The following is a 16,909-nucleotide window of genomic DNA, read 5'->3' as shown; positions in this document are numbered from 1 at the left end:
ACTGCTCTTTCTCTCTGGCCAGTGGGGTACACAGTCACTAAACAGATGTTAGAGCACGATCGTGCACTCTTTCCTTGGCCACATACTTCGGTGCAATTAGACATTACTGAGGACAGTGGGGTGTCTTGTTGCTCCCTGCCCTGATCTTTCACAGGTTCTACAGTCTCTAGTGGAGCAGGGCCAGGGTGAAAAGCTGTGATATGTCTCTCGCTGCCACACTCTGTGCACTCTACAGGTGTTTTACAGTCTTTAGCAATGTGGTAAGTAGATCCACAGCACCTAAAGCAGATGCCGTTTTGCTTAAGGAAAGACATGCGTTCTGCAATCGGTTTGCTTCTGAAGCCCTTACATTTCTTTAGTAAATGCGGCCTTTTGTGTATTGGGCAATGTTTATCAGGGCTTTCTATTGCATGTACCTTGTGGGTGTTTTGACAGTCTGTGGCTTCTGAAGGTACAGCTGTTTTGTGTGTGGACACAGAAGTCTTACCTTGAGGTCTGTGAGATCTTTCAGACCTATGTGATTGATTGCTGCTTGTGGTAAAGGCGAAACTGGGATCGCTTCGGATTTTCGCTTGCTGTCGAACAAATCTGGAAAATACAGAGAAGGGGGGAAAAGCAACTCCATAGTCCTCTTTGAATTTACCTCCTACAGACATCCACTTGTCTTGTAAATTTGAGGGCAGTTTCTCTACTATTGGATTGGTACCTCTGGCTGTATCTAGATATGAAAGTCCTGGCAAGTAGCCATCCTCCTTGGCATATTCTACCTCCAACAGAAGATCACTCAGCTCTTGTAGTCGCACATTATCTCTGTAGCCTAACTTAGGAAAGACTTCAAGCTTTTGCAACAGTGCTCCTTCGATTGCCTCTGGGGATCCATATGTTTCTTCTAGTCTCTTCCAGGCCATGTCGAGTCCTGCTGCGGGATTGAACAGGTTTGCTCTTCTCATCCTCTTTGCATGTTCCGCTGACTCTGTACCAAGCCACTTTATCATCAAGTCAAGCAATTCTGCTGGTGATAAGTACAGACCTCTGGTGGCATTCAGAAAGGAAGATTTCCATGCCCAGTAGTTTTCGGGACAGTCATCAAATTGAAGAAACCCTGAGCTAATCATGTCTTTTCGAATGAGATATTTGGTGATATCTGCTGCACATTGTTGCTCATGCATGTAATCTTTGGGTTGAAGTGGTGGGAACATTTCCTCCTTGTTCCTGGGAGGCTCTGGTGCTTGATTCTTGGTTTGCCGGCAGCTGTTGCTGTCACGTGGTTGATTGGACTAATTCCGGGGTTCTGTGGAACTCGGTCTGAATTCCTTTGCTTCAGGTTTTAAGGACTGTTCTTTTGTATGCACATTAGTGAGGTTCTGAACATACTCGCTTGTACGATCCACAGGGGATAGAAGTTTTCCTGGGACCTCTGGGTCTTCATATGATTTCTCACTCCCTGGGTGGCTTGTTTCCTGATGGGCAGCAACCTTTGCTTCAGCCACAGCAACTGCTGTCTGACGCTGCAGGATAAGCAGTCTTGATTCTAGCTGCTTCTTCTTGTGCTACAGCGGCTTTCTTGGCTGCCATCTCCTGCATCATCCTGGCTTCCTTTTCTGCAAACTGTAGCTGGACGCGGGCAGCTGCTGCTTTCGCACGAGCTTTGGCTGCTAGGGAACTAGCTGAGGACGTCTTGCTAGATCGTGAAGATCTGGACACATGCGACTGTGCATCATCTTGCTGAGCACTGGGGATGCTCTCCCTGCTCTGCTGTGTCGGCAGTGGCACATCATCCACCTGATACCTTGTTCCTGATCTAAGACTCATGCTGCAGTAATGATGTCTCTGTATATTTCAGACTGCTGCGCAGGTTGTCCTTTTACTGTTCTGCTTCGCGTTATTGAGCAGTTGTATAACGCTAGTCAGACAGCTTAACAATAAGTAATACAGTAGTAAGACACGTGAGACCTTGAGTCTGTATGAATCTTTGTTGAATTACACTTTACTTGTAAAACTGCAACATAAACAAATACAGAATGCACTAATCAGTACATGATACATCACTACAGCACATTAAGCATTATATCATCCCATAGGCTTAAGTACTTACGGACAATTCCACCATTTAGTCCTGAAATAGTAAGAGCTCTTGCCATGTGCTGTTATTCAGCTGAAGGCTTCTCACAAAATGGAAGACAGGAAGTTCCAGTTCAAGGGTTGAGACCCTCCCATGAAATTACATCATCCTGTAATTCTGATCTGACTAAACATAATTGCTCACTAGTACCACTAGGTGTCAGCATAACATCACATTTTATCTTATTGAATGCCCATATTAGTAGATATGGGCAGAACACTGGCAGATGCTGTTTACTCCTATCTGTTATTGCCTGATGAAGCGGGTTTGCATCCCGTGAAACGCGTTGCACTTTATTTGGAGTATCCAATAAAATTGTTTTGACTGAAAATCCACAGTCGTGTGTTCTGCTTGGAGGGGGTGAGTCCACCACTGCCTCCTCTATTACCAAGATGGGTTTTTAAGTTCTTTTAGTGTTTTTTATCCTATTGGCGCCTCTGTTATCCTATTATCTACATCAAGTCCACCCTTGGTGGAGGGTTGCACCCTTCCTTCTTCAACTACAGAGAGCGACTTTTTAATCCTGAGTGGGGTCAGGACAATCTCCCCACCTGCTTTGACAGTGGTTGCCTACTTGGTAACTCTGGTTTGTGAGTATTAAATTAATATTATTACTCTATCAATTATACCTTACCAGTACATACTACACTATATTGGGCTCTTGGTGTTCTCTCTTTTTCTCATCCTTTGCAAGGATCCACATAAGCTTTGGATTGGGGCAAAGAAACCTGAGACTGAGAAGTCTCTCTGAAATCATCACATTCAAGTGCTTTCCCTACTTCAGAGTTTACAGAACTAATTTCTTTATTTGTAGTTGCTATGGGCAACGGATTTTTCCGCTGGGAAGTCTTCCTAGATCTTTTACGTTTAAGGTGCGTACACACGCCGGACTGGAGGCAACGATGGGTACGTCGTTACCTCCCGCTGGGTGGGCGTGCCAACGACAGTCCGGCGTGTGTACGCACTGTCGGCGGACTGATACGGCTGCTTCTGAGCGATCCGCCGGGCGGATCGCTCAGAAGCAGCCGTATCAGTCCGCCGACAGTGCGTACACACGCCGGACTGTCGTTGGCACGCCCACCCAGCGGGAGGTAACGACGGACCCGTCGTTGCCTCCAGTCCGGCGTGTGTACGCACCTTTAGACTTAGCAGCTCTGGATGGCTGCTTTTTGGATGAAAGAGTAGATGGAACAGCTGATTGAGCTGCTGACAACAACTCATTAAGGGGGTATGGTAATTGAGGTAATCTCAGCCAATTGTGGATTAAAAAGGCCAAGAATTCCAGGGGTCTTTGACTCAGGGTGGTATGATCTAACACATCATAAGCTCACATTGACATTTCGCCCCCCAACAGAATGTAGACCATTTGGGGGATCCAGGTAGACACTGGGGTGCATTGAAATTCAGGGTTCGCTAAAAGTTTAGTGCACTCAAGACAAAAACTCGTACAAGAGCCATATTCGACAAAATCGTACAAATCGGAAATTCCCTCTACAATTTTGGTTGGGCTGATCATACTGTAACGATTGTGGAACTTTCTCCGTGATCAGCGCACAACGCGTGCACTGACACGGCGGAAATCCTCCTCAAGCGTGTAATTGCAGGAACCCAGCAAAGGGTGCTACGCACCCGTAGAGGGAGATTCCTGTCGGCAGATGGCGCTGAGGAGTGCAGAGGAACCAATCCTCTGTACCTCCACAAATGCCAGACAGGAATTGTACGAAGCGCAGAACGCAATCGCAAGGGAAGCGATTGCGAATGAGAAAGAGCAAAGGGACAGGTTGTATGTGTGTGCGCCAATCTAGTCGCCACCCCGCGACAGCGCACACACAACAGCAGATACGAAACAGAAATGCAACCGCAAGAAAGGCGATTGCCAAAAGTGACACAAGGCAGATCAGAACAGAATACGAGGATAGCAAAGGCACAGCAAATCATACAATAAGGAGATACGGAAAATAACAAACGCTAACTGAACGCGAACACCGCACTCATTCGCAACAGTGCACGCGTTCATGCGCGGTCTCCACGTGATAAGCACAATAGAGACAAGCACGCCTAACTAACCATTGACAGACAAACATGTAACAGAGGACGCGAGCGCTTGCTTAACGGTTACCTCACCGAGCCTCCAGCAAGCGTTCGTAGCTGACAAGACAGACACACGAAAACAGGGACAAGTGAGAGATAGGATCCACAGCACTAGCGAAAGTGGCTAGCGCGATCCAGGAAGACAGAACAGAAGGATCCACAGCGCTAGCGCAAGATGCTAGTGCGATCCAGGTACAGAGTAGCAGAACAGAAGGATCCACAGCACTAGCGCTAGGCGAGTGCGATCCAGGCAGACAGAGTAGCAGAACAGAAGGATCCAAAGCACTAGTGAAAGTGGCTAGCGCGATCCAGGTACAGAGAAGCAGAACAGAAGGATCCACAGCACTAGCGGAAAGTGGCCAGCGCGATCCAAGGAGACAGAACAGAAGGATCCACAGCGCTAGCGCAAGATGCTAGTGCAATCCAAGTGAGACAGATCAGAAGAGATAGCTGGTAGCAACCGCTGCACCAGCTATACTCCAAGAACAGAGATCAGAACCATTTCCTGTCGACCACCGCTGGGACAGGACAATCGCAACAGAACAAACAAACAGATAAGCAATCCTAACTGCACTAAGGAAACCTGCCTAGTGCAGTTTTCCAGAAATTACTCTAAGCTGATCTTCAAACAGAGAGTAAGGCTGATACCCCTCCAGGAGTGTTACACAGGACTAAATCCTTATGACCAGCCAAGCATTGTGGGAAACACATAGTACTTATAGTACACGCCTCCAATGAATGTGGCCAGGCAATTTGCATGACAACGTATGCAAATTCCTCAGCAAGCACAAACTGCAAAACTGACAGAAGCTCTTCTTTCCAGAGTCCTGCAGCATGCAAACCTAAACAATGGTCAAAAAGCTGCCTGCCTGCACAGGCAGCTGAGCAGATCATTACAGTTTCCCTGTACAAAGGTAACTAACTTCATTAAATGTTTTCTCTTCGGGTGCACTTTAACTACTTTTTAGGGAGCACATTCTGCAGGCAAAAGTAGCTGTCATGGCTCTGTTTTTTTTTTTGTTTATTTTATTTATTTATTTTAGGCCTCCTCCACCTAATTGAAGAGGAGAGAATATGGGGTGGCACCATTGTTAAATGCATGGCTACTGTGCTGTTTTGAAAAGAAAAATCCATTTTATTGTTTTTGTTATGGGCATTTTTGGCAGAAAAAATAAAGAAGTGTTATATTTACAACCCTAAAAGGCTCTTTGGCTGCTATATTGTGACCCTTATTTGCTATACAGTGCTGCCCATAATTACTCATACCCCTGGCCAAATTTGACTTAAAGTTACTTTTATTCAACCAGCAAGTTATTTTTTTATGGGAAATGACATGGGTGTCTCCCAAAAGGTAAGATGATGTACAAGAGGCATTATAGTGGCAAAAAATTACAATTGAGCAAAAATTGTCCAGTCCAAGCTCTTCTAAATTACCCTAATTACCCTGATTAATTGGGAGCAGCTGTTTTAATCAACTTAACAGGTGAAAAAAATCAGCTCTCTGCAGTTGGTTTGCGGACAGTCATGGCTAAGACAAAAGAGCTCAGTAAGGACATGCGGCTGCGCATTGTGGCTGCTCACAAGTCAAGGGCTACAAGGCCATTTCTAAATGTTTTCAAGTTCCAGTGGCTACAGTATGATCCATTAGCGCTATGCACGCAGCCGGGGCGCCACCTGCTATACTCCTACTGTGCGTATAGCCCTAATGGAGCAGGGGGATTCTCTAGATGGATAGGCACCACCCAGAGGGCAACATAGGACAAGTAATGTATAAATGCACACACGGGGCACATTTATCCACTAGGGGGAACAGTGCCGGGGTTTTGTTGCGTTCTTTGTTCATCATGATAATGCTCGCTGTTAACGTCTCACACCCGATCATTGATCAACCACCATGGCCCAACATCTTGCAGCATGTCTGATTGATACATGCAACCAATTTTGGCCTGAAATTGTTTGCATTGTTGATTGGTCATGCTTTTTGCAGCACTGATTAGCATCCAATTTAATCATTATTATTGAATCGTATGGTCGACTGTTTGCCAAATCGAGAGAAGTATGGCCACCTGTAGGGTCTTGCCATGTTGATTCTTTATGCCACAATTTTGTCATTGCTCACAAATGGAAGTTAAGCTGGCCATACACTATTCACTTGTTTTATTTTACAATGACTAAAGACCAACATTGCGTATTAGTCTTTAGCACTTAATATAGAACGTAATATCTATTGCAAATGTTTAAATCTGCTTCAATTATGATTGATCACACATTTTGTCTGATCCAATGTCTAATTGGACAAAAAATGTAGGGTATGGCCAGATCATGTATTTTTGGAAGAGCTGCTTAACGTAGCCTACCACAGTTTAACCTATCACTTACATTAATTCTTGCCATTATCCTAAAAGTGTGTTTACATTATACGTGTTGCTGCACACTGCACTGCTTCATGTAAAAGGACTGCCCATACAATTGTATCAGCGTGTTCAGATATCTGTGTTGTAATGAATCACGTAATTCTAACTCATTGCATGTAGGCTTTGAATTAAGGTAAATGTACATTACAGTTCACACACTTTATAATGTGTGCATTATGCAATGTGCACAATGTTAATCCAGCCTTACATTATTTCCTGCCTTTAGCCTAAGAGTTTGTTCACACCATGGGCTTGATTCACTAAACCGTGATAACTCAATTTTCACACCTTATCAAAGATATCACACCTTATCAAAGTTAACATGCCTTATCAGAGTAGCATAGCGGTTTAGTTAATCAAGCCTAATGTGCATTGTTGCACTCTGCATTGCTACATGTGAATGCAATGTCAATATAATTGTATAGGCAGGTTCACATCCCTGTGTTGTAAAAGATCACATTATACAAAACACTTTTGCTGTAACATGCATGTTACATGGAAATTCTATAAGCTATGGAAATTAATATGGGCACTATAACGTACAGAGTGTGTGATGTGTTATGCCTGCATTGTAGCATTAGGGTTAGACACCACACATATGGGGCTTGATTCACAAAACCGTGATAACTCATATCACGGCCAAGCTATTGTTTTGCACGCGTTTTAACGCGTGTAACAGATTACGCACAGAAACGCTAATTTTTAATGCGCAAACGTGCACAAAAATTTGCATATGCACGCAAAAATGTGTGTTTGCGCGCATAAACCGCTACACGCATTATAACGTGCACAAAACAATAACGCGCCCCGTGATATGAGTTATTACGGTTTAGTGAATCAAGCCCATAGTGTGGACTTAGCCTTACACTAAATATGGCCACCACTATAAACCTAGCACTAGTCTTTAAAGGGAACCTGAGCAGACCCTTAAAAAAGCAAATCTGAACTTACCTGGGGTTTCCTCCAGCCCCCTATAGCCCACAAGGTCCCTGGGTGTCCTCTGGGTCCCCTCCATGGTCCTGCTGACAACCCCGTTAGGCTGGCAACTTGGGCACAATTTGTGCACAACTCTGCATGCGCGGCCCACCCGTGCACTTAGCCTGTCGCCATGAGTGTCCTGTGCATGAGTGGTGCAGTCTTTTGAAAACCGTGCATGTGCAGTGCGCATATGGTGATGAGTGCGTGGTCAAGCCATGTGCACAAACAGGCTTAGCACGCACAGTTGTGTATGACTTTGCCCAGCGTTACCAAGGTGGGGACCCAGAGGACGCCAAGGGACCTTGCAGGCTATACGGGGCTGGAGGAAGCCCCAGGTAAGTTCAGATTTTGTTTTTAATGGTCTGCTCAGGGTCCCTTTAACATACACTCCTCTAAATTAACAAGATAATTAGGTATTGTCAGCCTGAACATCATAGAAACAATCAATCTCCTTATTTGTATCAGGTGCTAAAAAAAATACAGCACCGGAAATTACTGCTCCATAAATATGATGATAAAAGCTAGAATTTTGCAGTATAAAAAGAACAACTGCAAAACATTTAAGGAAAACCTTGGCCATAAATATACCTTTTTTTTTTACTAGGGTATGTGCTAATGCACTATAATTAATGTTGCTTCCAGAGTGCTTCTTTTTTATTGGGTGCCCAACAATTCCTAGAAGAATTAAGATCATGGTATATAAAATTACGCTAACCGCGGAGTCTTTTCTGAATAATTTAAAAACCAGCTGGACAAAACAACTGTTCCCTTTATATAACATCTGCTGGGGCATGTGTTACACGTTGTGCTAAATGGCCCTTACAATGTGATCCTTTTTTAATGACTTCTACACTGCCATTGTACCTTGGTGACAAACTTTTTATTATTATATCTTCATGACACCACCAGCACTGTGTTAATCCAGAACATAATACAATGTTGTAAAATTCTGTTTATCTTTGGTGTATCCAGTTGCTGCCACCCACGGTAAAAGGAATATGTCTAAGAATAACTTTCTGTACCTCCATGCCATGTGCTTTCCTGATCTCATGAAATCTTAACATACTTTAACATTTTTCACATCCATCAGCTCTCTTTTCACGTTAGCGCCAAAATGCATTATTAAATATCAGTCTTATGTTAAACTAAGTGTAAACCAATCAAGAAAAGTTTCTGTTTTAAGAAAGGTATAAAAAGTGAACATTTATTAACTCTGTATATGATTATTACTCCTCTTTTGGTTGAGGGTGATACTATTTATTTCCTGCATTTATGCTGCGCTAACAAAGTACTGGTAGTTCAGAATTTTTATGGGACTGTTTACATATATCTACTGTATATGTCTATGTTCTTGTAAGGAGCTCCTAATTTAGGCTTAACACAGCATAGCAGTGGCATAGCTTAGGTGCTATAGGCCTCAATACAAGTTTTACATTGGACCCCTTCAAGCACTCTAAAGCATTCTACACTGTATATAACAATTATTCGGCAAACCAAAATCTGCAAAGGACAACCAGTGTCAGAGGTGCAAGAAAGGTTGGAAAGCAGTTCATAGTAGTATCAATAAATAGCTAATACTGTGGTTGAGGGCCCCTCTGGTCCAAGGGTCCTAGTACGGTCGCAACCTCTGCACCCCCTGTTTGCTACACCACTGCAGCATAGCTATTATATCACAAAGCAGTTTCATTTTTAGAGGTGTGGGAAGAGTTGTAGGTGTACATGGAAGCAGTTAGGGTACATTCACACAGTGGCCCTTATTCAAATCACTTTTTTTAGTTTTTTAATTTTAGTTTGCAGCTAATTTTCATTTGTCAAATTTTAGTTTGCAGCTAGATTTTTTATTCCAGACGTTGCAGATGATTTAAACATCTTCACTTGCAGCCTTGATAGAGTACACAGGTAGGGAAATAGCACATCTAAATCTATCTTCAAAGTGTGCTACCCCTTTGTAGTTGGACCTGCGTAATGTCAAGTAAGGAATTGTCTGTTAAGTTGAAGTAAAGTGGGGGCTTTGTGAGCCGAGTCACTACAGTAGCAATGAAGGCCTGACAGGGACACCAAACATGATGGCTAAAGCAAAGTAAAGCAAAGAGGAGTCTTCGCATCAGAAGACTACTTGGGTGGTAGATTAAGGAACGCTGGCTAGATATAATAAGCACTGGGGGAACCCAGGGCCAATCAAGAGCTAACACCACTGCCTTGTGGTGGAAGTTGAATTCCAAAGGCTAAGGGAAGGAAGTCTGACAAAAAAATCAGTGTGCATGGAAGCTTTAGGTGGCAGACCCACCACTAGGATCGGGTACTACTGAAGGGTAATAATCTACACACCTTAAATCAAACCTGAAACTAAGTGGAATCTCTCGTTGAGTTTACTGTGCAGTTCACCTGTAGACACGCCCAGTTGAACTTTTTGTTCAGGTTCCTAAATCATACCTGAAGTGAAGTTGAAGGATTAAACTGAGAATAACCTCATTTAATGGGAGGCCTACCCTTATGTTATGTTCACAACCTTTTGTTTTTCCTACAACATACATATCCCATTACCATCCACAGTTTAATGAAAATCTCTACCCCCCTTTTTTCATTGTGCAAATGGACAGACCAATTAAGGGAAGGTGAGTAGAGTTTAATATCACATTGTGGACAGAGGCTGGTACTGCATCCAGGTTAAGGTCCACATGACTGCTTTCGTTTAACAAAGGGAATAATTCTACTATATTTACAATGAAAAATAAAAGGATCTGGTAGAATACAAGTTTGGGCACTGTAATACATACTCCATTCTCAGTTCAATACCCTTGAGTTTACATCAGATTCACTTTATTGAGCTCAACAACCTCTGAAGAGATGTTTTTCCAAAAGTTAAGAGTTATTTTAGATACTTAGCACATTAATAGTGCCTGTCACATTAGTGGTATGCTCATTAGGTGACTATTCTCTTTCATCATAGAACTATGTATTATAATTCAATACCAAAAAAAACCCCCCAGAAACTACCATTTGGCATACTTATTTGATGCCTTTAGCAGTTGGATGTTCCCTAAGCAACTGCCAAGATTGCTTATGTCTAAAATGGCCCAGAGCAAAGGTTAGTATGAAGGTAAATGTATTGTGAGTGTCAGAAGAAATAAGAAAAATTCAGCTTTGTAAAACACCAAGTTTTGAATAGAGCGTGCTTAAAGGGACCCTGAGCTCAGGCTAAAAACGGAATTTGGACTTACCAGGGGCTTCCTCCAACCCCTGTAGCCTGCAATGTCCCCAAGTCTTAGAGAACCATGCTTGTGCAGGACTCTTATGCCGGCCGGCGTGATGGCGCATAGCATGCACGGCAGGGGCACTTCAGGCCGAAGTCACCAATTAACGGAGCCACCAGTGGGACCGCTAGAGGAGCCAGGAGGATGCCTGGGGACATTGCGGGCTACGGGGGGCTGGAAGAAGCCCCAAGCAAGTCCAAATTCCATTTTTAATTAGTGCTCAGGGTCCCTTTAAATAGGATTTCTTTTTCTTTAAATGCTATTTCATTTGTATTTGAATAGTATTTCTTCCGATTTTGAATGCCCTTAAACTTGTGTTTGAACTTTTAATTTTTTAATATTTTGCATTTGACCCACCCATTTAATATAAATCAGCTAAGCTCCTCAAAAATAGCATAATTGGACTTGCTAAATTTAGAAGGGAACACAAAGTAAAGCTTGTGGACAGAAGGCACAAATGTAGTTTCATAAGCACTCGTTCTAAATATCAACGCTGCACTTAAGATATGAAGAGTGTTTCAAAAGTTCATATCAGATGGAAAATGCATATGTCTTAAGGCTCTTTTATACTGCAAAATGCAAATGCAATCATAAGTTCAATAGAATTGCCTTTGCGATCTTGAAATGTGATTTGTTGGGATTTTTCTGTCTAGCAGTGGGAATCACAGGAAAAATGCAACATGTACAATAAAAACAAGGAACACCAAGAGCCCCAATAGTGTAATATGTACTGGTAAATGGGTACTAGATAGAGTAAATATTAATACTCACAAACCAGGGTTACCATTAGGCAACCACTGTAAAGGCAGGTGGGGAGATTTTTCTGACCCCACTCAGGAATAAGAAGTCGCTCTCTGTAGATGAGAAAAGGGGGTTCAACCCTCCACCCAGGGTGGAGAGGTGCCTGGCTCTTCTACTGACCACATATGCTATTGCTCCATTGTTATTGCCTGATAAAGCGGGATCAAACCTGCGAAACGCGTTGCATATTTGGAGTTCATAAATAAAATATATTGACTGTCTTTACTACAGTCGTTGTGTGTCTACTTGGAGGAGGTAAGTCCACCACTGCCTCCTCTATTTACCAAGAATTTGGTTTTTAAGCTCATTTAGCTTCCTTTTATCCTTTTGGCGCCTCTGTTCTTCTGCAACATGTACAATGTTTCTGATACCGAAAAATGGCAGCGCACAGACTACACGTTACTTTATAATAGAACTCATGATTTTTATTTTACCTACTTTATGCCAAAGACTGAAGGGTTAAAATGCATGTGCATAATAATAATAATAATCCAAACATTTGTATTGCGCTTTTCTCCTGTGAGACTCAAAGCACTCAAGAAGAGCTGCAGCCACTGGGACATTCTCAAGAGGTCACCCTGTAGAGTTAGGGAGTCTTGCCTCAAACTCCTTACTGAATAGGTACGGACCCTAGTCAGGATTCAAACCCTGGTCTTCCATGTCAAAAGAAAGCAGAGTCTTTAACTAGTACACTATCCAGCCACTGCGTGCTTGCACCTGCACTTTGGCAGAACAGATATTTTTATAAACATCCTACTTGCACTCATTATTCACAAATAGGATGTTTATAAACATCCATTTTCCATGAAGTTGTTAAAAACGGTGTGTTCAATGTTTTGCGAATAACATGCGATCAGAACCGCATCACAATATGCAGCACAATGCAGCGTAAAAGAACACTTAATGCATAACATGGATTAAGTTTAGTGTTGCGATTTGTGCAAAGTCACAATTTCATTTAAACCACATTCACATGGCAGCTAAAAAAATCCTCAAGCTGTCTGTTCTTACTAACTCACATCTAAATCCCACTGTGTAGGTAGGAACCCATTAACGTGTAAAAACAGTCATTTGTCACCTTATTCTGATTTCTATAATGATAGGTTCACTTTAAGTAGTTTTAAAAACTTGCACTCTAACTCTGCCAAATTAGCCATTAGACGAGATTATTTAAACTCCAGTTTTCTTGCATTCTGTTTAATGAAACATAATTCTCAGAGTTCAGCCTGATGTGCAGTTTTTTCTTGAAACTTTCAGAGAACAAAATTATAGAAATGTCAAAATTCAGCGTACAGAAGAATGTTGTTGCTATGGCAACATTAAAAAAAATCAGCAGGGGCTGAGAGTTCCATCACATTATTGGATAAGTGAAATCATGACATGCAGGTTTCAGCTCTTAGTGAAAAATAATACAGATTGTTCTACCGCCATTTGGTTTAGCACTGAACTTTTTCATTATTCCTATGTAAGACTAGGGTTATTATTTATCTTCAAAAGAAGAATTCTGAATAGGCAGCATTCATGGGATTCATCTACTTTGAAAATGCCTGCTAATTTCTACAGCTAAATAACAATGCAGGTAGCTTTAAAACAAAGTCTGGGGGAGAACATACAAATGGAGAGAGTGATGCCACTGCATATCCTGACCTTGAAGTTTATTACACTCAGTTCTATTTGTGTTGTCTTTTAACTTTGTTCTGTTTCTAACTTTAAAGACTGCCCTTGTTGTATTGTTAAACCAGCGTCACAGACTGTCTCTTTAGACAAACAAGGCTATTTATCACAAAGTGCTGCAGTACTAAACTCTTAATTTCCAGTATTGTCAAAAACTGATGATACTGAAATCTATCATCAGGCCCAGATTTATGGCAGGACTAGGAGTGCTGCCCAGACACCCATCAATTTCCTTTAAAGGTTCATCTAATGTCAATAGTTAGGTTTACCTAGGAATATCTGCTTATTGACCACATATACAGTATGGTTTATGTTTTTATTTCAACCCAAATCTACCCACAGGCACTGGATGGAAGTCAGGCATGAAACTCACCATCCAACTTTCATTCTTCTGCATCAGCAGCAGTTGCAATACAAACATGCTAGCTTAGCAAAGCACCAACTAACTCATTCAGCAAACTGCTAACCACCTACCATCCTTCCTTGCCAGCAGCAGTTGATGCACATATATGCATGGTTGGTTAAAGGGAATCCGAGCAGTGCAGAAACTATGGAAATATACATATTTTAAAGTTCTCTTTTTCCTCTCTCCAATGATATATAAATCGCCGCCCTATGCCTTTTAGTTTTCGCTATTTTCGCGATTGAAATTGCAGCGGCTGCGATTTCGATCGCAAAAATAGAGAAAACTAAAAGTCGTAGGGAGACAATTTAGGGGTCATCAGAAAGAGGAGAAAGAGAGCTTTAAAATGATATCCATCTTTCCATAGTTAGATTGTATTACACAGTAAGTCAGCAGCTCCATCCTGCTTTCTAAAGTTAATTGCAGGTAGTTATTAATTTATTAAATTTTTCAATCCGCCGGCTCTGCGCACTTCACTAAGCGAAGCCTGGTAGCCATAGAAACGGACAACATTAGGTGTCCGTTTCAATGCCAGCTTCGCTACAGGGGTCCTTGCCGGGCAGCGTAATCAGTGATGCTGCGTTCCGTCTCAGTCCTCCTCACTCTGCAGTTGCGTCCCACCTAAGAGGGAGGGCACGTTCCACTCTCCACGCAGCAAATAAGTTAGTACACTTTACGGCACATGGGGGATCAGTGTAACTGCACGATCGTGCAGTTGAAATATGGCACAAACCTTCCAGCGCTGCACAGAGGGGTAAACTAAAACGGCAGTTACTACAAGAGGGAAAGATGCCTCCTGCAAATACATGGATTAGGCTGAGTCGCGTCAGAAAGATACATCTGCCGACGTGGCTATAAAAGTACACCATGCTGATGTCAGTTTAAAAAAACAACAACTTTTCCTCACTACATGTAAACATCTATGCTCTACATACAGCTATGCATATGCCACTACCTAAAAAACACCATTTTTCGCCATAGTGCCCCTTTAACGTTTAAATACATGCAAGTAAACTTCATCATGTACAATTGTTGTCAGTGTGGTTTGTTGAAAACTTAATGTGAGAGACTACTAAAATGTGGGGGGCCACAATGGCCAGAGTGGTTATAGTATTGTATTTGGTTACTGTATTTTATTGATTCGTTTTTCACTTACATATTCCATGGCAATGTAATAATTCAAATAACATGGCCTACATGGAGAACAAATCTCGAATGAGCATCTCACCTGAGAGTCAGCAACAGTCTCTCCTCCGGGATCACGGCACTACGGAACCGGGTATCCTCCCTACGCAGATCTGATCCCAAAATCTGCAGCAGGTATTTAAAACTAAAACAGAAAGAACACAACCATTTACAATCCAAACGTATTACATTCATGCTCACTACATAATTTATTACCATAGCAAACACATGGTTATTAGGAAAATACGATTTCGTAGACATCCGAGTGTAGTTGAAGAACTTGACTGGGTGACTCCTGATATCCTCATACAGGACAGTAAACTGCCCTTTCAGAGGCCTCTCTACCACAAGAGGATGTACCCAAAAGCGGTGTCGTCTCCGAGGTTGAATCCTTTTCCTCCGCATCCTCTGCATGCTGAACATCAAGTTGCTCAGCATTGACAGAAGCAAAACCTCTTCCACACTGCAAAAAAACATCTTCTCTCTCAGCACTCCAAACAACACAACCTACTCAATCGGCTTCACAAAACCCACAAGAAAAAACAGAAAGGAAGTTCTCACATGTAAATTTCTATGAAAAAACCTCTTCCTAAGGTGACAACTTCCTCCTTGCAGCTCACAGGCAGCTCACAGGCATTGACAGGGTTAAAAACGCAGACAAGAAAAGGCATGCAAATTTGCATAAAAATTTGCATGCGAACTCGCGTGGCGTTGCGAATCCGCACGCAAATTTCTCGCAACAATTTCGCTCCGCACTAGTGGAAACGGGTCCTTAAGGCTTCAGCCTTTAACCTGTTAGCAGCCCTGCATGCATTATCTCAATTAGATAATGCATGCCAGGGTGTCTTCTTCTTCTATAGTTTAGCTGTCTAAAGGCACCTACACACTCCATACTTCCGCTCAGCGAATCGTTCAGAAACAGCTTTATCAGTCTGCCGACAGTGCGTACACACGTGCTGCTGTCGGCTGAACGTCCGTCCAGCGGGAGGGTCTGGCGGACCCGTCGTTGCCGAAAGTATGGCGTGTGTACATGCCTTAATGCAGCAATACAGAGGATATCGTAATTTCAGTGCTACGAGAGAAGGAGAGGAGAAGCCTATCCAGCCGCCCAGTACAGGTAAACATGATAGCTCTCGGCGCTGCTCTGCATACCCTGCCAGGCTGGGGAAGGCACACATCCCCAGCAGCAGAAAAAAAAAATTGGCCCTGCAGCACGCATATATCTTTGCCATATGTGGCTGCTAAAGGGTTAATGTCATAGAGAAGACATGCATGTAAGAAATGTTAAATTCCGGAATAATACTACACTGAATAGAATTATGGATTTAACCCATATGTATGATAGCATGTGTGTTAAAAAGCAATAAAGTAAAACAATATGATTCCAATTTCCTGTGTAAGATTCCCTGCAGAAGTAATATTTGTTATTTCTGCGTTGTCATCTTTCTAATCAATATTCTCTGCACGAGACAAAGTGCTAGCATTTGCGACATTCTATGATATATTTCAAGAGCTTCACTTAATCCCCCCCCCCCCCCCCTTTTTTTTTTTGTTAGCAAAAAAGGAAGTTAGAAAGCATACACCACAGTACACATTTCTTAAAACAAATATTATTAACACAACACTTTCACTGCAAATACAAATATTCAAATAAAGGTAATAGTTTATGCATTATTCTAGAACTATAGACCTATACTTCTTTCAGGACAGTTGACTTGCATCATATTATTATTAATTTTAATAAATTTTATTAGTTAGATAATATGTATATATTTTCATTTAGTTACTGTAGTTTGGAAATAATTTAGTATTAGTGCAATTTAATTATAGGGAAAGAATAGCAAATATCTAAGAGCCTAGACCAGCCTTTGACAGCTAATCAGGAAATAAAACCTCATTAATCTTCTACCCTCAATAGATTCTGCCCTGTGATGTGACATGCATAGCTCTTTAACACTGTACTGATTGGGCAGTAGTAGTGGACAAG

This window comes from Hyperolius riggenbachi, chromosome 4 (genome assembly GCF_040937935.1).
Source record: "Hyperolius riggenbachi isolate aHypRig1 chromosome 4, aHypRig1.pri, whole genome shotgun sequence".
NCBI lineage: Eukaryota > Metazoa > Chordata > Amphibia > Anura > Hyperoliidae > Hyperolius > Hyperolius riggenbachi.
The sequence above is the reverse complement of the archived record's forward strand: the minus strand, read 5'-3'. Positions refer to the sequence as shown.